Consider the following 27,679-nt stretch of genomic DNA (forward strand, 5'->3'; position numbering starts at 1 on the left):
GAAACAGATCAAAAGATTGGTAGAATTGCCTCTCGGTTTATCAAGATGGTCATTTATTTCACGGTTTGCATTTATTATTTTTTCCCTAATGATAAGTGTCAACTTGTAATTGTATAGACAAAATAATAAATTACTTGTTATTAAAAATAAATTGACTGGTCGGTTGAATTGATTAAAAAAACTATTATTTTCTAATACAATTTATCAATTTAACTATTCACTTGTATAATTACTGATAATTATTAAGGAAGTTAGTATACTTTATAAAACCATTGTAATTAATTTAAACTCGAATGAAAGTTCGGTTTTGGAATTTTCCCCTTAGTATTGTTTCTCTTCGCCATACATAAAAAGAAATTTTAAATAGATTGCCCAGTGTTTTCAAGGGTTCGATACGTTTCTTGGTTAGGTAATTCAATAAAAACAATATCATGTAAAATACTTCACTACTCGTTCTTGTAGGCGTAATTTATATTTTAAAATATACATTTTATCATACACTACATCACACATTTTAATTGATAGGTTCGTTAAAAATAAAAAGATGCGTTGTGTGAAAATGTTTGCGAGGAACCCGTGGAGCGTGTATTTTTATTTTTATGAAAAACGATAAATTCCTGAAACAATGTCAGTGCGAATGTTGTTCGCACAAAGTATACTTCTGCTTTTGCATACAATTATGTTAAGTACTCGTTTTCTTTGCATACGATTAATATGCATTGTGTAAATACTACGGAGAGATATCGAACAGTCTAGAATTACACTGGTGTGTACACAACAGTATACATTAGCATAACCGTTTAATAACACACGAGGGTAACTAACGAGAAAAAAATTACTATATTATTTTAAAACCAGTATGGCGGATGTGCGGGGTCGACCCGTTGACTCATTGTGCTCAACCGGAACACTAACCGGAAGCAAACATATTTCCTGGTATAAGGGTTGAGGGGTTGTTATTAGATCCGGCCTGTTGAAATCCATAATAATCTTGTACAATAGTCATTATTATCCCGACTTATTAGCTATTGTTATTACTCACAAGACGTTGAGTAATTATTTGAGTACTTCATTACTTTTTTTTGTTTTTAATTATGCAGTTTAATGGGATATTATAGTGGCTGCTTTAACAATTTGTCGAGTATTTATATTTATAACAAACGAAACAAAAATATAATACAAACCCTAATGTTAAAATTAAATATTTGAAAATGACAAAAGTCGATATGCACTATATACACAGGAAACCATTAGTTTTAGTCGTTTAAAGTAGGTTTATAATTTTAGCTTCGACGCGGAGCAGCGATGATGCTATTGGTTTTTAAAATATATGTTTTATTTAATAAATATACAGTTTTATACATACCTCTTTGATCGATCTATAAATTGGGAAGAAACGTTGCAGTAAAAATTGTAAATGGATCAAATGTTCCGTACAACCTGTAATTAATACATAAAATAATATAGTTAGTTAATGTTTTAATTAACAAAGGGAAAAAAATAATTATTATGTTAAATTCGGGTAGTGTCAATCTACAGGGATTAGTACTCATCATTTGAGCTATTTATATAGTATCTTTGTCGGTTGTTCTTGCAATAAGCTAGGTTACGACGACGGAAACCCTATTATGTCTTTTCATTAGCCATTTGTTGTTGTTCGGGTCAATAACTCCTATCGGTTTTTCATGAGTAGCTCTTTAGTCGTTATTTAAATTTGTATTGTTCATCTAATAAAGGGTTCTTTTCTTTATTTCTTTGGTTTCCATCATTAATCGAGGGTATTATCAAATAAGTGCAATCACGCATTGCACGTCTGAAAACAAACAGCAGTATGACGAGCCTTATGGGTTTGGTGAACCGCAAAATTAATTGTAAAACGTCTGAAGTAGTTTTTTATTTACTATTTTCTTTTTCCAAACCAAGTACAGTCAGAGTAGGAGACTTTTATAGGAACTTACAAGGGGTGAGCTATTACTAGGGGAAATATTTCCTATCGTTTTAACACAAAAAAACGCTTGAAAAAAAAGTAAAAATTGTTGTGCATTTTATTCGAAAGTATGATGACAGATGAATAAAATGCAGACGTACTTAAATGAGGTTTTTTGTTTAAATTGTAAAAAATACCTTATTGTTCAACGCGTATATATATATGTAGTAATTCATAATTGTAAATTTGTTGATTTTGTAGTTTAGAATTCTGTACTATAGTCTAAGAACTTTGACACAGTTAAAATAGTTAAAACTTAAGCCCACTGTGTTAATGCTTTGGAATTTCATTGAGAATTCAACGTAGGAACCTTGGCGGTGGTTTTGGTAATCGAGTATCTTCTCTAGATGATATCTGTATATTTAACTGCGGTTAACATTATTGCTTAATTTGTGTATCTTGATTTTTTCGTTTTGGAATTCCGCTCGCGTTTTTATGTTTGTTTTTATTAGTGTTATATTATATTATACAGCTTAATAGGTATTATATTTTATAAACGATCCGAGTAATGTATACGAAAGTGGAAACTAACAGGACTTGCCTACTACTCCAACTTGGGCTATTAATTGTGCCTACGCACATGCCATCATTTATTTATTATTTTTTGTCGTTTATTAGGTAGTATGGTCTAACGAAACGCAATTTTCTCGTTTTCAAAAATGATAATAATACTAAGTATTTACAAAGTTGCGCTTCTCTATTCTCTGACAAATATAATATATTGTATAACATATTATCGTAAGCACTCGAGCACTGGGTTAAATAACTGTTAAATAAGTAGAACAGGTCTCGATAATTTACCGGAGTCACTAGACAAAAAACGCGTTTCCTATTATTCAATTTTAAAATATTATTTTATAGATATTACCTACTTAATTTTTAGGCATAATATTACACATTTGTTTTGTTATATTATTGCTTTTTAACAGATTTCAAACTGCGAGGCGAGTGGTTTGATCTCATAGTTGATGCTTGGACTAAGATTATTATATTAAATCCACCGCCTCCTCAATAAGCATACTACACTGCTATTCACTTACATTTATTTAGCGGTCGCCGACGGAGAGTTAAGGTTATCTGTCACCTAACGCGACGGCTGTGGTCGAGGCACCGTGACGACGGTTTTCGAGTTCCTGGATTTGTTATGTTAAAAAAAATTAATGAAAAAAAATACAAGAGGATGTTGTGTATAGAAATGATGATGATAACAAACCCGAAAAAAAAGGAAGTATTTAATCAGGACGAGAGATTCTGCGGTGGTGCCGTGACAAAAACCATTGTTTTTTTGGATTAAACATTTCCGGCAATTGAACGATATTTTTGTTATCATGCGGTTGTACATAAGTCGTTATGGTCACGTTGAAATTAATATGTAATACTTTAGTTTCCTGCAACTTTCGGATGTCCCACGTACCTAATACAATTCACATTCCACACCTACAACGAACATTGTATTGGTCAAATCATTTTTAACACATATTATGTAGTGAATAAAAAAATATATTTTTTTAATTGTACAGAAAATCGATTTAATTACCAAGTACAGTATATAACTTTAAAATATCCTAAATGAAAAAATATTCATACATCAAACACCACGAACATAAAATATTATAAGTTTAACTATGCTGATTGTTTTTGTACCAACAATACAAAATATAAATTATGTTTTTTTTCACCTCAATGATTATCTTTATGTCATTTATAGCGTATGACATTTAGTGGTGCTATGACGACCACGACTGCACAACGTGTCCTTCGGGCAATGTAAAACAATTATTAATAATTATTTAAGCCATTAAATTTTAACGAAACGCCTAAAGATCTAAAGTAGGCACTAGCATATTATGCTATCATTATTAGTTTGCTCCGAGGCCGAATGTGTTTGCATTATAGCCGGTTGGGTCATAATATTACATTTTCCCTCGACTCAGGGGCCGAGTAAATAAAGTTTTCATTAACATGCCGCCGTTCACACCCCGAGGGGCTCGGGCCTCAATTTCAAAGTTGAACGATAACTAATGTTTGTACGGGATCGAGGGACTTTTGGGAATAATCTTTAAACGAGTTGCAGTTATTAATATTTAAAATTGTATTTTATTATATTGTTTTCCCGGCGCTATTTCAACTGTCGTTCATTTTAATGGTCTGGTTATGTGCTAAAATTGTAAATAACGTTATACTTGAAATGGGTAAAAAACGGTCGTCAGCCACTGGTAGGAAAATAATTTTCAAAGAAACGACAAGGGAGACAAATTGTCATGAGGACATGAGTAAATAAGTTGTCTATACGGTTTGCGTTAGATTTACACGTAGTAACGCCGACGTTGTTTTTTAGCTTTAATTTTAAACACCACAGCAGGTATACTAGTTTATCAAGCCAAGATCTGTTCGGTACTCGGGGGCATCTACCGGGATACATAGTGTATGTAGTAGACTTAATGATAATCACAGGAGCGTCTTGTATTATATGATTGTGTATAAAGGCACGGTATCAAAAGCAACTGGCGGCCGTGAATAGGTACAACACGATGCGCGCTGCAGGACGGATAGTTTGCTAGACTTGTTATTTATTATTATTTTCTTTCCTGCCGGTGTAATAATTGCATCCGGTACACACAGTTAGGTGGGTACCACCGCAAATCTACACAAACGGCGAACCACATCAACAACAACACTTTGAGTGTAAACACACGGTGGGTATATACATAGGTACTACAATATTTGAAAACCCATTGGCTTTGTGTGTACAAAAGGTAAAAACGCGTACCAAGAAGCTAAGCGATAGTAACAACGCGGTATAACGAATTAGCTCTGGTGAATAAGTAGGTAAATGTTTTTTTTTTTTTTAGGAATCGACGTTACCTCGAAAAAATGGCTCAAACGTGATTCGCACAAAAGCGAAAACCGCGACCGGCGACTGCACATTGAACACATTCTGTAATATATTGTATAACAAAGATATTATAGCTAGTAAACGCGTGCATTATAACATTGTTGTATTGACACAATATTATTTTCCAAAGTCTTGTGAGAAACGTTTGTAATCACTACAAATGGGTAGCGTGTATCGCGGCGAATGCAAAAAGAAAAGAAAAAAAAATATATATATATATATATTTAATAGTATTGAATGCATATACATATCATCATCCGGATTTTTGCATACTCCGAATAATGTATATAAATCACTGTCAAGTTTATATAAATGTTTTCGATGTCGTTTAGCCGCCGCCGACGTCCGCTTTAAACATGCCGCGCATTAGACGAATACCGTTTGAATAAAACATTTAATAATGAATATGTTATTTGTATAGAAAAACAGCGCACACGGCAAAGTTGTCGATTTATCGAATCAGACTTTTTCCCGACCGTGAAAACCCGTTTTGAACTGGGGAAAAAATAAAATAAAATTATACGTTGACAAAAAAAAGGCCTAGTGTTCGTACATGACATGTTTACGCCTCCAAATAAATTGTAAACAAATTTTAACCCCTTCCAGACCAGTCGTTTTTAAACATTTTTACACTATTCTCATTTTGTTAAGTTCGGTTAGAAAAGTGTAATTCGTCCGGGAATTTCCCACGAAAACTTTTTTTAGATATCATTATCATTTTTTCGGATACTCAAGAAAATCATTTTTACGACATTCCCAGCGAAAGAGGTAAAGTATATTATTAATAAATATTCCACCATTTCCCAATGCAATTATATTCAAGTCTGAAAGCATTGTAATATTTCGTTTTTGCTTTGTCATAACTTAGGTCATTGCTCATTGGTGGACAGGTGGACCAATGCAATATTTTTACTTTGTTAAATAGCTGGAAGATTAAATGACACCCAAAACGTTTTTTTTTTTATAGAAATTACGAAACCTTCGTCAACCGTTACTGGTTAAAAAGAGTTTCAGAAAAAATCAAATTCAATCAGGTGGCCTCAAAATGTATTTCATTACCAAATTATTGAGCTAGCTGGTTTAAGTTAACGGTTGAGGATGAGCTTCTTGACTCACATTCATTGGAAACTTTTTGTACATCATCTACTGATCAAAAATGTATATATAAAAAAAAATTAGATTCGGGTAGAGCTAAGATATTAAGCGCTGCTCTAGAAATGATTCGTAACGTTTATGCGACAAGCCGTGACCTTTCAATGTCATATTATGTACTGTTGTACAGCGTATTCTAAGTCTAAGCCTCACATTTTGGAAAGTTCAGAGAACTTAAGTGTTATATCAGTAAAAATAATATCGGACAACAGGTGTTAAATACCTCAAATTTTCTTATTTTTTCAAAAACTTAGTTACCTACGTCTCAGATTGTATAGTTGAAAATGATTCGAATGAGATAATAGGACAATTATTTCAGTGTTTTGGGAAGGTATTAAGCCAGTGGTTTTTCTCCTTAGAAAGCATCTCTGTTGTTGTTGTTGTTAAATATTACCCATATCAAGTCAATAGCATGTCCTTGTCTCGTATAGCTGTATAAATTGTCACGGCGTGGGTCGCTTTCGAAGTCGGCGGGTAAACGTTTGAGAAATTACATATTATACACCTAACTAGTGTGATCGCAATGGCGAGTACCTTTAGTGTTTGTCGGCTGTTAAGACTTAAGACGTGTGATTTGTACACGGTGACGGACAGGTCGAAGATATACAATTATGATCACACCCACTTGAATGAATCGAGTGTGATGTGACTTATGTCTGTGTGTGTCTGTGTCCGACACGATATTCGGGTATAAAAAAAATGTAATATTATCAATCCAAGTGTGCGTGTGTCTTTGTGTAAATTCACAAACTGCAATATTATGCTATTTCCTAACCGTATCGCGTTGTCAGACAACACATATTATTATTATGTATAGTTAATCATTTTTGACGAAGATGAATAGCGTGAATTTATGCTACGACGGAACACGCATAATAATATGCAAATTTGTTACTACCGAATTTATGAAATTAGGTACAGTTTATATTGCGGTGGCGCCTAAGTATCTAAAGAGTAATAAATATTAATAACAATCAGAAAAAAACTGTCAAGCCAGCTCAAAATTAGGACAAATGGCGTTCAAAATCTGACGCCCACCCGCCCACTGCCGCTTGGATAATTTTACTATTTTTCTAAGAATTTATCAAACATTTTTTTATTATTATTTCTATTGAATCTCAAACTATAAATTAGCATTACCAACGGCGATATCTACCTACTAATAAGTATACAAGTATACTTATTAGTTATGAATATTTTTGTACACCCAATGGCTGTGTAGTTATTTGCAAGATATTAACATATCTAACATAATATAATAAATAGAAAAGAGTCATCCGCTTTATTTATTCCTTCCTATCCCGTCGAGAAAAAAATATATAAATTAAGTATTTGAAAACGCAAAATATACAACATTGGCTGTTCGATAAGGAAATGAGAAAAAAGAGGGGAAACGTGTCTGGAGGTGTTTTTAAATTAAATGTCGTCAAAAATTTACCAACGTTAAACGGACTTGAAATGACTTTGGGGGGTAAAGGTCGTTTATACCGGAGAGAGCAAAGAGGATTAAATAGGACGTTTCCTATACTATATATTATATTATATACCTCCGTTCTGCGTGTTTCCAATACTCAATTATACGTGACAAGCAAGGCAAGAGTCTAGACGTTTTCGGATGTTAAAATGTCTGACTTCCTTAGAGTAGTTTAAGCTGCTGCAGGTTCTTGCAAACAATGTCCAACGCCAGTAACTTGTAATATATTAAAAACGATATAGATGTCGGTGAGAACATTTGATTAAAAAAAAAAGAAGCTTTAAGTATCTGCATTGAATAGACCCTTTGAACGACATCCGTTGAACGTCCAACAATTAGTTTTACTTTACTTTTTTAAAAGTAGATAACCACTTTTTAATTAAGTATCTTTTGACATAATTGATTTGTTATAGACATAGTTTTTTGTTGATTTTGCAAATGTAGTCTAGTGTTCACACAAGTTGACTTCGCTCTCAAATTATTATCATTTTAATAATAGCCGCACTACACCTCTTGTTTCAACAAAGTAATTATTTAACACTATATTTTGTCAGCTGGAAAATAATTCTTAGTTTGATAAAAAAAACGTTATACGGATTCGACGGTTAAATTAGTTTGGAAAATTACCACGGTCTCGTGTCACGACAACCAAAAGTTAGGAAACAACCTAATCATTAGGTATGATATTTTGCACTAGTTTCTATAAGTTTTCTAGTTTATCTTATATAGTTGGTGAATCACATTGTGTATATTATACAATGTACTAAGGGTCTAATCGATTTTTTTTGTTAATGGTCAACACGATTTCAGTACATCAGCTATTTTCTATGCCAAGAACTAAAGAGACATTATCATAGTTTTCGCTGTACGCATGTTTCTGAATTTAAATTATGCCCATTCTCCGAGTTGATAATGTAGTTATCAGATTTCTTTGGCAATAATAACATATTGGCTATCAGCTTCCGTTAACTTAACGACAACAGCGTTGTATACAAAATAATATTCCGCCATAAGAATATAATAAAAATAATACACCTTCTCTCGTTTAGTTATCGAAACACAACATTTTATGGTTTCGAGCTCGTGGAAAACATAATATAATTGTAACATGTTTTTTTTAAGTAATTTCCTCCGCGACCTTGTCGCCTTTTCCCCCTCTGATTATGCAATGTAATCCAAGGACGTTATTCACCGCGAACAAACGGGCATAGTGATTATAGTGTGCGTATGTACACTTGGGTGTACATATATATATATTAGAATAATCACATAGTAATATGTATACTTGCAAGCACCGCGTACAGGACGAATAATACAATATACCGGCGTGAACCCAATTATTGTGTGTATGGTCGCACAACGATAATGCAAAATCTTACCTCCAAACGGTGTTTCGGCCTATTAATCATTCAATACCGGGCCGACGCCGCCCGGCGAGAGACCGCAGAGCCCACATTAAAGTCCCAGTGTAATTAGGTACACGGGGGCACACTAGAAAACTAATTAACCGTCAAATAGAACGCTGCCTCGAGAACCGAATGCATACAAACAACACAATAATACATTACACACATCCACACGAGTCATTGGGTGGTGCCCTGCAAACTGGTCAAAAGAATTTGTCATTATTATTATGAATACATATTATATACATTTTTATAAAAACAGAATACTCCTAGAATTTAATTTTGACAATGAGCAGCCAAAAATTTGGGTTTAGCTTAGAGTAAAGTTTGATTGAACGAGGTTGGGAATGAAAAGAACAGAAGCTGTCGTGTACCATAAAGGTCCGGCGTACATACCTATCAAGTAAAGGAAAATTATGTAAAGCTGTAGTAAGGGCTATTATTCTTATCAAACGGGTAAACGAGTTTAGTGTTAGGCTGGCTGACCGATTAAGCCGACAGACACCATTCGTACACCAATGAAGAAGAAGATGTACACGTTTATTCCATCAAACAAATCGTACAATACCTACAATAGGGCCAAGTGAAGAAACTCTAGACGGGATAAATATGAGTGTCCGTATCTTCTTCTTCGTCTACGTCTTATACCATACGATTGGGATAGGTCGTTCTAATATCCCTTTCTCCACGCGGCAGATGTACTGAAGGTACAAACAATTATCTTGCATACGATCATTGTGTGCTATGAATGTCAGGTTAACATATCAGAGCATCAACAGCCCCCTTAAATCCGCCAATAAAAAATTGCGTGCAAAAATGCATCAATATAATACAGGGTGATTTTTTTAAAGTGATCCACTCACTAACTCATAGGGTTAATCAGTTATTGAATTTTTTTTCAGTAGTGTTTTCATACAATGTGATCACAATTTTTTACAAACTTTTATGTTTAAACTCCTTCTCAAATTAGTTAGTTTTATATCAACTTCTGAAACTTAAATAGTAAAATATGTATTATATTGAATATTTAAATTAAGAATAATTTACCAAAACTTTTGTCTGGTCGATAACAAGTTTTGGATAATTATTTCTAAAGTTATTTAAGTTTAAGATGAGAGGAAGGGTGGTAAGTGGTACTATTTATATCTGTGCCGCATTACTCAACCTTACTTCCCATTCCCGTCAATGTAAATAATATGTTAATTTTTTGTACAAATAATATTATAAACTTTAAATAACACCATTCAATTGTGTAATGTTGACATATTAAGATTTATGTTATGAATACAATTAAAATTACATTTTTTTGGTATTTTCTGTATTTAAAAAACAAGTATTCCATTTACATTTTTGCTATTTATTTATAACCACCTAATTTGACTTGTTATTTGACGGTGCGACGTTGTCCAAACAATTAGGGAGATTGGGGAATTTGTTATTATGTGTATTAGGTGGGCGTATGACGTGTGTCGAATAAAAGATTATGCAATAAACACTGCTACGATTACCATTTGAAATTACTCGTCTTGTGATTATTATAACGATGGCCATTATTGTTATAAGGAAGGTAACAATTTGGTGACAAAATAAGTAGGATTATGCAGTAGGCGTATACAACCAATTTAATGTATAATAAATTTAATGTATACGGGCGGCAGTTTTTTTTTTAAATTACAGTATTAATACTTTTGTAATTACCAAGTCAAAAGTGTTTTAAGAACATATTTTTATATTATCATAAAAGGACGATAACTTATATCAAACACGTTTTTATTTTATGTTAGAATCTAATATCACACCTTTGTTTTTAGTAGACATTATATTTTAGATGTGCTAACTATTAACTATTATATTTTGTCCTAACAAAATACTATTGTTTTATTAATAATATTAGCATTGTCAACAATTGTAATTACTAATTATGGTAAATCCGCCGAAACTTATGTATGATTTCATTAGTGACCACCTATGGTGCTTTTTTTCCCACTTAATTGACATTATTTTGTAACGAAAAAATCTTAACCATAGCATGGTTAAGCAGGGCTGGAATGTCAGAAAAACTATCCTAGTCACGAAGACTCAACTTTGTCTTCTCCTTCATTGGGCCAAGTCAAACGAAATTCCTCACAATAAAAATATATTTTGTACACGAACTACTTCAAAAAATCAAATTAATATAATGTTAAGTAATACTCCACCAAAACTTCATTAAAATACTTGGAAATATATTTAATTGCTGCGTGGGATGATAGAAATAAGGAAACACCTGTGAAATAGATTCCTTTTAAACGTATTTGATGCTAGAATTTCAGCTTTTAAAACATATTAATATGTTCCTAGATACTTAGAATGATTAGGAAATAAATTGGATTTATTTAATTTTATGAAATTTAACAGATGAAATTAACTCATTATTCTAGTATTAATTAATTAATTAATAGGATCTGATAGGTAAGTTTAAAATTTTACAACCGGTAGATTGTTCATGTGTTACTTAGACACCAAGTCTGTGACATTGACGAAGTAATGATAGTTTACATTTAAAAACAAAGCAATTATGAGCAATTTATTAGTGATTACAGAATATTTTAAAATATAACAAATATATAAGAGTGCTATTATGTTAGCTTGTTTTTTAAAAGTGCAGGTTTTAACGCTAGGACATTTTTTAGAACTAAAAAAAACAACAACGTTGTTAAATCTTTATATTATATACCGTTATACTATTAAACAGATCATATCAGCTGGGCGTTAAAGTCACCGACGCCAACGTACCGCGTTGTAAGATTACTATACAGAGATATTACAACGTTTAAATGTTTGATAAGGACATAATATTATTTTCTTGCGTATAATAATATATTATTGCATTCTTGAAAAAAAACATAAAAACTCGTTTCGTTTGTATTTGAATTCAAAAACTAAGTTAGAATGGCGTATAAGCGGTGTAAGCGGTGGATTGTGTGGTCTACAAAAAATAAAAGGTTTTTAAAATAAAATAAAGAGCTTATATATAATAATAAAAAAAATCAATGCAAGTTTTAAAATGAGTATGTCAATGTTTTTTTAAAATTGTATTTATCTCTCTCAATGTTGTTGATATAATAATATCTACTTGGTAGTTGGTAATTTATGTTGGGTCGTGAAGTCAAAATCGACGTTCCTATTAAATTATACAATTATTAAAACTATGCAAGTAAAAATTAGTTTTCATAAATCTTTTAATAGGCGTCTCACGGTACGCCGGATACCCACTGGCCACTAATCATTGATTGAGAACGTTTTCCGTTTAAATAATTATAATCAACCGTTCCGTTGGCCGCTTACATACGTGTATAAAGTAGACTAGTCCGAGTTGATACAGTGTTCTTATAAACGTGCTGGTGAACAATAATTACTATCATGCAATGTGGTTATTATATAGAGGAATACGTTTTTCTATTCGAATAATAACCGACCGTTATAATTTTGATATATTAATAGGAAATATCAGAATCCGCCTGGTTCTATAATAATAAAAAAATACTATATGCAAGAAGTATATTGTAATTATAGTTGAGTGGGATGTATTCGTTTAGTTTCGATCATGAGACCAACCCCGATCTCGCGAGGTGTCAGGTTCGAAAACAGAAATGTGTGGAGTTCACAACGTTTTCATCGTACCCACATCTTACCGCAGATGCTACATATTATAAAATATTACTACAAACGCTAGCCATAGTCGTTGGGTAGGCCAGACGACAGCAATGGTTGTTGGTTCACATGTGTTTAAGAGCCCAGTATTAAGGCCTAGATCGATTTATAATTGACAAAACGTACGTGACAACAATAATTGTGTCTTATTATTTTCGTTTGGACTTTTAGTAGGCAAAACCTTTCTCACAGGATAAAATCCTGCTAAACCATTTTCATGGAAGTTAATTGATTTGGGCACTCAAAAAATAAATCATAGTTTTTAGCGAATTTCCCAAAAAAATCTATGCTCGACAAACTAAAAAAATGTAAAACAAAAAGCAAAGTGGACCTCCAACTAAAAAGTTAAAATTATATTTATCATCTAATTTTTATTAGTGAGTTTATTTTTGCGTCAATAACAATAATTGTTATCTTGTTTTTTTTTATTAGTAACAGTAATGTTGATACCGTAAATAAAAATACATCACTTATAATTTAATGAAAATACGGATTTATGTTCGTAGGTACTCCAAGATTGATTTTTAATTTGTACTGAATTTTATTTTGGTGAATTCATAAGGGTCTCGGAATGAGTTTGAAAAAGTATAAGTCGCATAACCTATGCTTTTCCAAACTCAAAGAAAAAATACATTTCCGTCGTAAGCACGAGTAAGCGTACAAATGTAATAAGACATGGAAAAAAATTGATGGTTTTAAAAATACAAAAAAGTAAACTAATTAAAATATAGTAACACATTATTATTTATTTAATAAATAAAGACCACTATAAAAACATTCTGGTCGTACCGTAATTATATTATATTTAGTTAATTTTTTTTCTTTTTAGAAGAGGAAGAAGATAATATTATGTACATACATATTGGTATTCCGCATTATCAAAGGTTTATTTGTATGTAAAAGTGTTTTTCATTTTTGGAGACTCAAACAAAGGAACAATATACACTGAAAAAGGGTTTTAATAAATGGTTAAAAAATATATATTGACTTTTGGGTAAAATTGAGCTGTCTTCCAGTTTGGCGATTAGTCACAATTAAAAATCGCCACTGGATGAGCTAGGAAATACACAATAAAAATACAACCATGAGACAGCCGATCGCCCTAAAACCCCTACTTGGTTTGTGGTCTGCGATTGCGTAACCAGATGTTGTAACAAAACAAAATAGACAAGCTATAATAAAATAAATAATTATAATATGGCGAAGAAGAGAATTAGTTCTACAATCATTTTTTTTTTTTTAACAAAAGAACATGTTACGTTTTGTTTTAGGTTTCAGTAATAAACACCCAAAATAAAATAGTAGTAAGATATAATTTTATAGTAAATAATAATGAAAAAACGCATTTTTTCACCGGATTTTGTACATCGTTCTGACCGAATGAGCTTATTTTTAACCAGTCTACCTGTTTACGTATTATTATTTATTATGTTTTTTTTTTCCTTTTTTGAATTGTGACATTAGTTTTTTCTCTTTATACAATTTTTTTTTATGTTTATCCTACGAGCGTAACGAATTTAACACGAACCGGCGGCACACGAGCTCATACACCCGATGTAGTCACACCGGATAATAATAATATAATACAAGAACTATCATCCTGCACACTATAAAGAAGTAAACGACATAATGGCCGTATGCGTTGACCAGTACAAGCTAATAAAATAATCCGAATCAAGACAATTATTATGCTTTATTGACTTTTGAATTACCCGAATCTTTTTATAAAAGCGCGTTGAATTGTTCGAATAATATATTTAAAAAAAAAATGATAATCGATAACCTCTTCTTGCGATTTATTCCTTACAGGTGGCTTCGGTCGCTCTTATTTGAAAAAACAACTTCAAAACTATTCTCAAGCTTTTCTCTCCCTAAAACACATACACCGTTGCAACACTGAGATTGTCGAATTTAATAATAAAATTAATTTTGGATTATAATATAATGGTAGTTATCGTCGTTACTGCGATCGACACGGATCGAAAACGATCGTACAACAATCGATCTCTTTGATTTAACAAACGTACAGGTAAAGGTCACGAGTATCTGAACTTGGGCGTTCTTTCGTTATTATAATATTACAGCGTTATGTACGTTAGTGTGAATCGAACAATGAACACAAAAAAAAAATGCATAGTCTATCTGTCAATCGGTGTTTAAATGTGATAACCAAAAAATGTTGTCGGTACATTTGGAATCATTACGAATATCACATGTGTAGAGAGTTGCTACAAAATGTGCCTCGAGAAAAAAAAACATACAATGTAAGTACCGTTACGAGCGAACCTGCTGTTACTTTGCCGTAATTGAAATATAAGTAGTAAAGTCATAAGTAAACTAATGTGATGATATGAATTACATTTTTTTTTATTACAAAAATAATCAGTATATATTTTTATTTTTTTATATTAAAAAAAATTGTAACTCGCATTTATCTTACTTTTTGCCATCATTATAGTTATTTTAGTTTGAACACGGATAAAAAATAAAATGTGTAATGCTGGCCCTTCCGGCAAGTTTTATTGATAATGATATCATGAATGTGTGTACTCTCTTTGTTAGAAGAGTAGCAATGGTTGTGGCGTAGGCGGTTGTTTTTTAACAAGCGTATAAATCAAAGTTCTTTTTTTTAATAATTGACAATTAATTTGTTTGTATTGACCGCTATCTATATTATGTTCGGCGATATTGTATTTTATGCCATAACGTCATATGACATTATTTATTTTCTAGTTATAAACAATTATCATACAAGTATTTTTAAAAAATTTGTTATTGAATAAATGTGTACCTAAAACAAAAATAACAATTTTTATATAATGACGCTAAACATTGAACAAAAGACTTTTTGCAAAAACTCACAAAATATGCACGTGGTTATTTCTGTGGTGAACTCAGCAGATGTCTCACAGACTACAGTTGTCATTATGGCCGATTAGACCGACTAACACTAATATTTTAGTAATGGTAACAAAACCTAAACAAAGTCTGTCGAGCTAAGGTTGTAGACAATCTCATTCAACTTCCATACACACATACAATATAGGCATGAGGTTTTTTTTATTCATTGTCTCTCTTTTTCATGCCTTATTCTCGCCAGCACAACTTGTACTCCGTAGACAGTTATAATTATTTTTTAATATGTACACCAAAGTAAGGATAAATAGAGTTGTGTGATCATTTTCGAATCTACCCACGAATAGAGTTTCTCTGGAAAACAGTCTGTCGTGGCATAATATTATGTTTGTTTCACAGTTTTTGACATTTTTGGTCCTCTATAATGAATACAAATATACCAAAAACCATAACCCCGTCCATTTGTTCTTATCTTAGAAATATTAACATTTTTAAAACGACTACGGGCAATTTTCGAATCGTTCCAAATGATATTTTGGCCGTTTACCCAAAATCTACGAACGCCGGATTTTGGGTAAACGGCAGTCTTACAATATAATAATAATAATAATATCATCACGGCTATAATATCCGTTACATCCGATGCATCCGGTGAGACGACGGGGGGTCACCTGAAGGTCGTCGGCGGACGTTTTACATTATCATCACTTGGATTGTATGGCATGACAAATGTGGGGGGTCGAACGGCCCACACCGACCGAAAGTATTGTGCTTATAACACATTTGCAAAATATTGCACCGAAGCCGAATAACGTCAAATAAATTTCACCGATTTACCCATATGACAGATGAGGATAGGCAAAAATCCTGTTACCGGCAAAAAATATATAAAAAAAAAAGGCCCAAAGCTACTTACAAGTAGGTACACCTTTTATAAATTACACGAAATGTATTCTTTTTAAATATTTTCTTATCGTGTAAATTTAACATAACTTGTAAAAGACAATTGAAAATATATCACACGTTGTACACATTGTTAATCGTATAGTGTGTATAAGCATGACCCCCGCCTTAAGGGATCGACGAGACCGAGACGAATTTGAAATTACCTAAGACGTGACGGGACCGCTCGTGGCATTGGCGTTTGTGAAATGACCACCGGAATCGGGTTAATGCGGAGCTGAAAATTACACTTCCCTCCCCTTTGCCTATTTTCCACCACCGTCTCCGTCGCAGTTTACAATGAGTCACGTGTTACGCTGTAGCGTTATGATGAATAGCAGTAATATCTATATTATAATATGTCAGTCTGCCATGCACAATACACATAGTGTCGGTCACGCTACGAATACAACGAAACTTCACTTTCCGCCCAGTCGTTTCAAGTATTAAAACCGTATTGTTGTATTGTGTTTGTCTATAATATGCTTAAATCGCCGGGCCGGATCTAAAAAATTTCCAGCCGGGGTTTCCGGTTAACACGTTTAAGACATTTAATTAAACATCAATTATCAATTATCATGAACACATATTCATATTTTTTTAACTTTTCCAATGTAAATATTGAAAATAATCGGAATAGTGACATTTATTTCATACAGTCATGCTTGTACTAGACGTTTAGGGTGCCGGGTTGAACATAATATTATATAAAAAAGGTAACTGGTAACATATTTTGAGTGTTACCTGAATTAAGGTTGTCTTAATGTAACTACATAACATTATTTGTTACAGCAAATGTTTATAAATTATATTACACACAGTGGTAAATGTTGACGCACACGTGTGAACGGAACAGGAATATGTAGGTACAGTTTTTTAATACCTATCAGTAATATTGTTAAAATAATATTTGTATGCACCTCGTACAATTATAATATTGTTTCCAATTATGTTTTATTTAACTGTTTCAAAACTGCCATAGCAATAAAAACCGTTGTTTTTATTATACAATTATTTATCAAACTTTTTTACAATATTTTGCCGTTATTCAATGCGGGCTTCGATTATTGTTTTTTTCTAACTTGTTCATAAAACAATCGTTTGTCGAAATACAGTGGTTTCGTTCGAACCAGAGAAATATAAATATATTACCTCTGACGTTCAAGTTCAAAGTCATTGTCGCAGACCTTGCCTAATTTTTTTTTTTTAACGGGCTAAACGGAATGTTTAAACAACAATACGCTTTTTTAAGTATTTAGCAGTCGTGCGTGCCAAATGATAAGTTGTACCATTTGATCGTTAAAAAAATACACATACATTTTTTTTAGCTCATTACCGTGCGTTTATAAATAGGTAGGTTCACAATTACATATCGTGTTGACGGCGATGAAAATAAAAATAAAAACGTTTCAAATTGTTAAATAAACACAGAAATATATATTGGCGATGAATATGTTAATTACCATAAATACTATATTCATTATAATTTTTTAAATACTGTATTGCTTCATTAACTATAAAAACAAATTTGTCCACAATAACTCAATGCTAAAAGTATTGTTTAGTTATTCTAATAATTATAATAATAAAGCCAATCAATTCTATGCAGTTAAGTTAAATTTGGGAATGAAAACGTTACCAAGCCTAAAATATTTACATTTGTGTTATAACTACATCAATTTTAATAGCTTAACTGGCTTAGAACTTTTGAACATTTTGAAGTTAAGTTATGCTTTTTGGAACGATATAAACGTATAAGTTATACACGTTCCATAACTTAACTTTAAAATGTTCTTAGTCGATTTGTTTTACAAGTTTAAACTCAGATAAACATTCGGAATATTATACTGTTAAATATTAAAATAACAATTTTATTTTGTAGTCATAACAAATAATGCAAATTTTGGCTTGGTAACGTTTTCAATCACAGAAAACGAAAAGATGTTTTGATGATTTTTTTTTTGAATTTTAGAAGGAGTGAACACAAAACGAAACCGAGGATTTGTAATGTTGTAATGCAATTGCGTTTTACTTTCTAGTTGTAAGAAAACCTATTCAGTTGTCACACTTAAGAGAATCTCTTTACTGCATTTAATGATTTAACCGGTACATAAAATCACATCCAGTCTGATATAATATACTTTCAACGACTTTGTGTAAGACAGTGTTAGCAACTCGTTACAAAAAGTGTTTTACCATCCTGCTAAACAACAAACATTAAAATTATAGAGATCATAATATGTGTTGTACAAATTTCAGAAATCTGGTTCACTGATAGTCGCTATTGGTGTCGGTTAACGACTACTGTTTATAATTGAGTACAAACCAGTTGTTAATGAACCAATAGTATTATATAAATCATTTATTTACTTTTTTTTTTATTGTTTTAGTCAAAATAACGGCGGGAATATTACCTATGCTGCAAGAGAAACGCTATATTATATTTTTTCAAAACGACATGGTGAAAACCCAAAAAAATAACCGAAATACTTTTTATACTATTATTTCACATAACTCAATTAAATAATTATAATTTATTAAGATATTTGTTTGACATGTTGGTTATATTTTATATTATATATAAGAAGAAGATTTTGGTCGAGATAAATTTTAATTGGCTTCGTTGTATTGAAGGACTTTTCATGACATCACCTCGCTAATGTGTGGCATGTTACCTCCCTTAGGTTAAATGAGAATTCCACAGTCCACACATCCATTCCTTATCGTTTCTTCAATCCAACAACAAATAATGGACATTTCGCTTGCTTATCTGATTTAATATCGTTTTTTAGTATACTTGTCTATAGTTTTTGCCGTCACACAGTATACTTGTAAGACATACGTCACCAGACTTGTCGATTTATTCGTCAACTATTCACTGTTAAGTCAGTAAAACAAACATAGTAAAATAAAACAGGAATACTTTTGCAGATTTTTTTTACAATTTTATACAGCACGGTTTTCCAGAGCCTAATCACAACAAAATGATCGTGCACTTGCATAGATTATGCTATTGAGTTTACAATTTGTCTCAAACTTATATCAGGTTATGAACAATAAAAAATATAGTTTTTTACAACCGACGGCTTCTAGCCAATTTGAACAGTTTAAATCAACTCTACTAGGGGAACTTCAATGAAACAATCAAAAAGCTATTATACTCGCAAGTTAATTGTGGTCTATGAGTTATTAACGAATTATCGATTGATAAAATAATGCATTATGTACGTGTTTCCTTTCTAACGTATCGCAGCTAAACTTAAGTACATTATATCATATCAATAACTTTTTTAGACAATGTTTTTAATTTAAATACATGCCTATAAATTATTAAGAAAAATACTTTTTACGGCTAAAATAACCGTTTTTGTGATAATTCTAAATTTGTGCAGTCCCACCCCTATTTTATAATATAAAACTATATATATATATATATTTTTTTTTTTTTTTAACGACGATTAGTTTTTACCGCAATCGACGTATCGGTCCATTTCGACCAGCCGGTACAAATTTAAAATTTTAAAGCAAAACGGCTAAATTCAAATCAAATGTCGTTACTTACCTCTGGCGGGATACACTGCACAGCGCATATGCGCGGTAGTCCAAGACGTGTATTATTTTATATTTTCCCTTGTCCCCGAGTGCGGCGTTTCGCGTGTACCATCCAAACTGAAAAATACACTTTAAAAAAAAAAACTCAACGGAAAAACCGAACAGCCGAAACGCACGTTACACGCCGGACCCGAGAGAGCAGCGAGTGCGTTTAAAAAATACAAAAAAAAAAAAACCGTACAAAATAGTAAACAGCGACTGCAGCTGTTCGTCAACGGTCTTTCTCGCACACACGTATATACACGATACGGCTCACCGGGTAGGCGGACTGCACCGCTGATGGGTGTCCGTTTGAAGTAAGAAGGGTGACCGCCCGATGAGTTTCATAGAGGGGGAAAGCGGCAGCTCTTCCTGTATAATACTATTCATTATAGTGTTACCCTTTCCCCAGACCCCCCTCCCCCAAAATACACATATTATGTGTTATACCTGCGCCCGGTATAATTATTGTGTTGTTGTTAGTAGTCCGCCGTAGTAGAGCATAAAATACTTACAATTTTATATTATTGGTAATATGATATTCGTTCTGTTTTTATGTATAATTATAACATATATTAACTACCCTCCTAATAACACCGGGAATGACAAGTTCCCGGCATTAAATAGCAAGACTAGCGCTGCCCAATGTACATATAGTTGGAAGTACTCTTGAGTACAAATGAGCGATATTCTTGAAAATCCAATTTGTTTCCATACAAAATATTGTTTTGAATACACGCACGGTAGTCAAAACGTTTTTATAACGGTGTCAAGTGTAGCGGTTTAACTCTAAAACTACAAGGAGCAATTGATAAAAATATTCCCGTAACAAATTATTAAAATTGTAGCTCCAGTCTGACCACTTTTTGCCCCTTGTAGAGGGCTGGAAGGTTTTCCACACAAACTTCGTCTCAGCTTGACCATTTTTCGCTAGTCAATATTAGAAGCAGGCCCGGGTATTATTTAAATTATTTTTTTTAAAATAAATTCAAATATCATAAAAAATAAAAAAGGTACATAAAAAGTCAACGAGAAAATAATTTCAAATGCATTTTTTTTTATGGATGGATTAATTACAAAAATAAAATTATTTAAATATTTTTTCTATTTAATCTTGTCTAATATAAGTGATAAATAATAAACTAGCGGTGCTATATACAAGAACGGCCACAGATTTTTGCGGGATTCCCGCCGTCAACAGAGGTACCCTCGTCTTAGTTTACCATCCGCCCGTCTATAAACTATGATGAGGGTACCTCTGTTGACGGCGGGAATCTCACTTAAAATCGGTCGCCGTTCTTGTACATAGCACCGTTCATTTTAAAAACAATAATAAAACTCATTATTTCCAAATAATTATTTCTTATTTAAATACAAAATACCTAAATAAAAGTTTAGTTGTAACCTCGACACAAGCATTGTTTCAGGGGATGGTAGCAAATTTGTATGCAAAAAATAAACACACACCTTATTGTTTTTATTATTAAATCAAACGCTCGGGAAAGAAGTTCGGGTGGTTTTATAATTTCTTAAAAGTGTAGGAAAGAACAACTTTTACTTGCCCAAGACGCTGCACGAGTAAATCGGTCCAGCGGTTCTATGTAGTTATATTGACAAAATAATAAAACATATTTTATAATTTATACTATTGATAACTTCAGTCTTTATATCTAAGTTAAAACAATGTTTCGCTGTGACTTTTTTAAACATAAAAAATAGTTTTAGAAAAATGGATTGATAACGCTAGACAATTGAACTGTGAAAAAAAAACGGAACTGGCGATAATATAGTTTTATCTTTAATGTGGCCACGTCATCAGAATGTCAACAATCACCTTGGTTAAATACATTTTTGTCGTTGTTTGTTGCCATATCCCAACGATATCACTGAAAACAATCAACGGTCAACGTGTTTTAGATTGCCTAATACGCATTAGAATTTATTTTTGTTAATAATAAATAAATTACTCGACAAAGTTGTTAGGACTAAAACGTTTGTTGAATTTTACATACCAGTCAATTTAACTTGGTGATATCGTTTATGTCACATTAAACGTTTTCCAAATCCCATGGAAAATATTTGTCTAGAAGATATGAATTTCAATAATTTTTATTTATTTTTACAGTTATATACAACATATTTGAAAGTAATTGTTTATTTTTTTATGCCAGTAATGTATATCAGAAAAATAATCTTCAAACCGACTTAATCGTAAACAGACATAGACCGTGATTGTGTATGCATTATAATAATATTGTCGTCTATCAGCTGTGCTTGTCGTGGCTTTACACAGTAGTACAATGTATGTATCAATCGCAGGGCTTTGTTGGTAATCTGTAAAAGGCACTTTATCTTTGTACAGTTATAGACTATACTATAGTCACTATAGTATGTATAGCTGTTATTTTTCAACCTCTAAGCAGTATGTTCAATTCACGGCTCTTCATCCTTAATAACGTCCTTATAACTCTAGGTCAGCGGTTCCCAACCCGGGGGTAATTACCCCCCAAGGGGTAAAACACGATTTTTTTAGGGGTTAAGACTAAACTATTATTTTTTATTTCATATACTTTATATCTATTATTATTAACTCTGCATCAGTCATGTATACATGTGTATTAGCTTATATTATGTCCTAATAACACGGATAATTTTATTACCTTCGAATAATATTTTATAAACTTTTTTTTGGGAGGCAGTGGTATTTGTTGATACCTAACCTGATTTATGGGTAATAGTCTCAAAAAGGTTGGGAACCGCTGCTCTAGGTCCTTATAACTTCACACGGTGTTCATTCCTAAAAGGTCGATTTAACACATAATATATGGCGATGAATATTGTATTTTAAACTGAGACACTTTGGAATAAAACGCTATGGAGTGCTGTCATTGCCACGTTTTTCACAGCATATTCCATATGTTGGTAACGTTTTACTATATTATATTATATTATATATAAAGGGTACTTTGTGTATAACGAACCGCCAACTAAGATACCTACATTGAAAAGATTTGCGTTTTACTTTATTGACGAGGTCAAACGAACGGTCATGAAATTGTGGATAAAGGTACCTAGTTACAGGTGTTCGGTTACAATAGTGGAAAGCTATAAGCTCTATCGTATGCTTTTGCATTGAGGCCACCGACATCATACCATATACGATTAAAAAACATAAATGTGTTATAGTTATAATATTATCTACTAGGGAAATAATAGGTACGTGGTAACACTACAGGGAAAAAAGATAGCATTGTGTCATATTCGAGGCCAGAACGCGATGGGAAATGATAGCCAAAATTTACTTTGTACGTGATTAATGAAATCGAAGCCTTAAGGAAAATATGTACACAATAATATTGCCGGTGTACTAACAGCTGAGGACATGCGTTCATGACATGAGCTAATCAAAGTACAACGCTGATAGTATGAAGTATGAACACCTTCTTCACTGACCTGAAAATGTCTAATGCGAAAAAAAACTCATTTTGAACGTGTTTTTTACTCAACTTCTGATAGTTTTCTGAAATTAACTGAATTATTTCAATGTGATTTTTCCCCTTCGTGTTTTCTAGTATTGTACAACCGTTATTTAGGTTAGCATTTACTAAGCAATAACAACACCGTTTGCTATATTTTTCAGTAATATTTCTCTCTTTGTTATAATAAAATAAAAATTAGTTTCAATCAAAAATCGCAACCCCGAGAAGACTTACTCGGTTGTACATTAAATTTACATTGTAGTGAAGCTGTTGACTTTATTCGACGAAGACATGTGTACCTTCGACACCAGTATTGATTTTTGATTGTGTTTTACGATTTGTATAGAAGCTTCAAAGTAATCGCACAACAGAAACCCGGTAAAAATGTTCTTATACACATGAGTAAAATAAAACAAATATCGATTACAGATATCTTAGTTGCGCCTTATGTATAGGCAACACATTATAGTAAAATGTACATATATTGGGTTGTATGCTACTCCTGGATCACATGACTAAATCTATTAGAAAAAAATAATAGTGTACATTATAATGTAATATAATCTATGCATTTTACAATACACACTTTCAGTCATTCGTTTAGTTTTGTTTCTAATTTGGAATTTAAGTAGGTTATTATTTAAATACCTAACCTGTATCGCAATAAAATACTATGACAAAGAACAAAAAAACTAATAATAATAATAATGCAATTCGGAAAACGAAATGCCAAAGAGTGATTTTTCATTAAATACTTTACGGCAGCACATTTGAAATATCCAATAATAGCGTTTTTATTAAATTCTTGAATATCGCTTGTGCTGTGGAAATTAAAATACAATATTTTATAACTTTGCTGAAAGTGCCACTTCAACATGTAGATGTTCGCGCTAACCGTTTTAAATGTGATTTCGTTGTTGGCCGAAATATCAAATTTACATTATTAATTAAAAATAAAGTTGATTGTAATTAATAAGAGCGGGAATCGCCTTTGACAACTGAAAAGAGGATATGCGGGCGTACACCTGAAATATTATTTTATATCGAGGAATAAAATCAAACTAATGCACTTAAAAAAAAAATTCGAATTTTTTTTTATAAGGAGGGTGGGTATTGTAAGCGCCCCTTTCTGCCTTACAACTAGCGCTTATGGTCCAAAAAATCTTACTTCAAAACCAAAACCCCCCGTTTGGTTATTTAATGTTAATAATTAATTTGCAAATCAAATATGCTTGTACTCCATTCACCGTTTGATGGCAGTTTTCCTTTAGTTATTTTTTCGAGTATTTTTTTTTAGTCCTTGAAAACAAAAGTACATGCGTTTTTTTTTTTAGCTTGTTCAACAATTGCTCAGCTATTTGTTCTTTTGTGATCCATTATCCACTCGTGTATTCGAAATTCTTAAATAGCCTCTTCCGGTTTCTCTTGGAAAACAGATGCAAAGCGTGTCCATATTGGCCTCCAATACAGAAAGGTGAATTATAATAATTTATAAATGCCTACGGTTACGGCGAATTCCGTTGTATCAAGAGCAGTTGGTTTACCCATTCGATTATTGATTTGTACCATTTGTAAAAACGTCTAGTTTAACTGATGCACAAGTATAATGTTTTGTAGTTAAGAGCGAGCCATGTTGTATTTTTGTACAGTATTCAATCCTTTATGTAATTGTCCTGAGGATGCGATCGGTGTTTAATAAAAATCAAATAGCCGGTTTAGTTAATTTATGAAAATGTAGTAATTTTTACGAGGTGGCCTCTATGCTAGCCGATGGGTATGTAAGTACATTAATCATCTCAGGAGTCCAACGGATGTATACGGTTGTGATTAGCCTGGGGTGACAGATTGACGTATCGGACCATCGCGGTCAAGTGCATCGAAAATTAATAAATTGTCTGCGCGAGTTCGTCTTAGAATTTCGGCCAAGGTCGTGCCATCTCCTTCTTCTTGCCCACTCCCCCTTTTGGGGCACTACCCTTCGCGCCTTTTTTTTTTTTTTTTTTATAGAAATTCTCCTACTTGTTTATTGCACACAACTAGACACACATGATATTAGTATTATCATGTTAAAATACTGAGTACACACAATTTCGTATGAGACTGGCACACATTGTACCTTTCACTGCCCACATCTCGTTTACCTTGGTCATAATAAGATACACAATGATATTTTTTAATTTCATGTAACTCGTCCACGTCGCGTACGAACCGCATCGACTAAAGTATAATGTCATAGAAAAATATGTAAAAAAACTCAACCTATGATTATACCACTCTAGCGTGTACATTATGAATGCTTAGACCGTGCCTTGTAATGATTAATATGACCAGTGTCGACGATTTTGTTATAGATTGGTTAATGGATCAACATAAGCCGCCTTAACCGTTAAACGCGCTAATATAACGTTATAATTATTTATGATGCGAAAATGTTGGTCTCGATAACTTTTTAATTGCAAAACCGGCAGAGAGATTTTATAGCTGCCGTTAAAAAGATATCATCCGGAAAGGTCTTATCTATCGTTAAATTGTTTTCGTTTGTACTATAAACTCTAGAGTATAATACAACACAAAACAAGTATAAAGTATTAAACTCTAAAGTATTAAATTATGAGAAAAAATACTTTTAAAACAAATATAATATAATACTATACTCGGGGGTACTTAACGTTTACCTTTTTTGCGGTGTGTTATTAAATTCGGGTTTTGTATTTATCTTCATTCTTTAACCATTATGTTTGATATATAACGCGCATCTAGTGCGTTTTTTTTTTGTATGATATTTTTTAAGCAATATAAATGGTTTTATTATTAAAATACTGATAGGTGACGGTTATAAGATGAGAAAATGTTAAGTTGTGAAATAAATTGAATTGCCTCGCGCCGTTTGGGTCTTTATCGTCTACTTCCAACAGGCGTGTTTTTTAAGGCTTACGGCTGCAAGCTTAAATATTATAGTCTATTATATAATATTATGTCTTATAGTTTATACTTTCACCTCAAATGAAAATATAAAACCCTAGCTTATAGCAATACAAATATAAAATTAACTCGAACCCTTGTTAAAACTACCTAATCAAAATCTTAAATATATAATTAGTGTAATTTTTTCTACTATCTTCGGCAACCATTCATCATAGTGCAGCTACCAAACAAGTGAGTAAAGAAACGTTTAATTAAACAAATTACATCAATGTAGTGTCTTTTATATTGTAAGCATCCAGTTCTTGCATGAATAGAAGACTTAAATATTTTAGAAAATGGTCTAACTTATAAGAACTCGCGCTGGCTTATTTACACTAATTTTAAAAACATATCCAACTCATTTTTTTAATACTTTTAAGGCCAATATTTTTCGCAGTGATACATTTAGTCTGATTAGAGCAAAGCAGAATATAAAAAATCTAAAATCCAAAAAGGTAGTTGAAAGGGGTTGTAACAGATTATGTACATCAGATTTACTTTAGTCTTATTTTAAAACATTAACCAAACTTTACATCTGAACATTTTTTTCAATATTTGTATAAGGTAAAGGTGTAAGATGCCCAACTCTGTTTTCTTCCGTTATTTTTTTTCTAGTTCTTAAAAGCTTAAAATGTACCAGAATAATTCTAAAAAAAGAAAGTTTTAATTTGATAATTTTTTTTATTTTAGGTAATTATTTCAGATGTCCATATATCACGACGAAGTAGAAATAGAAGATTTTAAATATGATGAAGATGAAGAAATGTATTATTATCCGTGTCCGTGTGGAGATCGGTTTGAAATAACTAGGGTATTAATATAAGTAATGTAAAGCAAATTTTGTGTTCAAAGAGATCCTTTATTATATATAATATAATATAGGATCTCCTTGAACATAAAATTTGCAAACCTTTGCTGGCTCTATGTGAGTTTTTAACTGCTGAAAACAATTCGTTTCTATGTTAACTTCTGCTTGTTGTTTGAATAACAAGACGTAGCAATTGTATATTGATAGTATATTAAAAGTCAATACTTAGATTTTAATATTTTCAGCGAACAATATGCATTGTGTCGAAGCGTTCTGCAGATATCTTTTACGTTAAAACAATTACTTTTTCGAACGACTTAAATATTACTGTCATGTTCTACCATAAGTTTGGACGTAACTTCAAGCTATTTCAAAAAAAAATCCGAAGACGACAAAAAACTCAAAAGGGGTTTCGCCTGGAGACTTGATGG

The 27,679-nt window shown here is 32.1% G+C and overlaps 1 protein-coding gene across 1 annotated transcript in view; it reads right to left on the reverse strand.

The window, feature by feature from the left end:
* LOC126842900 (uncharacterized) overlaps positions 1–20,244 on the reverse strand; it is a 37,156-nt gene extending 16,912 nt beyond the window's left edge. Inside the window, exons 1-2 of the mRNA XM_050580118.1 lie at positions 19,969–20,244; positions 1,367–1,440 (exon numbers count right to left, since the gene is read on the reverse strand). The gene's annotated coding sequence lies outside the window, so the exon portion shown is untranslated. The remainder of the gene's footprint in view (positions 1–1,366; positions 1,441–19,968) is intronic.
* Positions 20,245–27,679: the final 7,435 nt, after the last annotated feature.

Source organism: Adelges cooleyi, unplaced genomic scaffold (assembly GCF_023614345.1).
Source record: "Adelges cooleyi isolate 19-005CV unplaced genomic scaffold, UGA_ACOO_1.1 ACOO_flye_CR_arks_rails_tigmint_CR_PRNA_574, whole genome shotgun sequence".
NCBI lineage: Eukaryota > Metazoa > Arthropoda > Insecta > Hemiptera > Adelgidae > Adelges > Adelges cooleyi.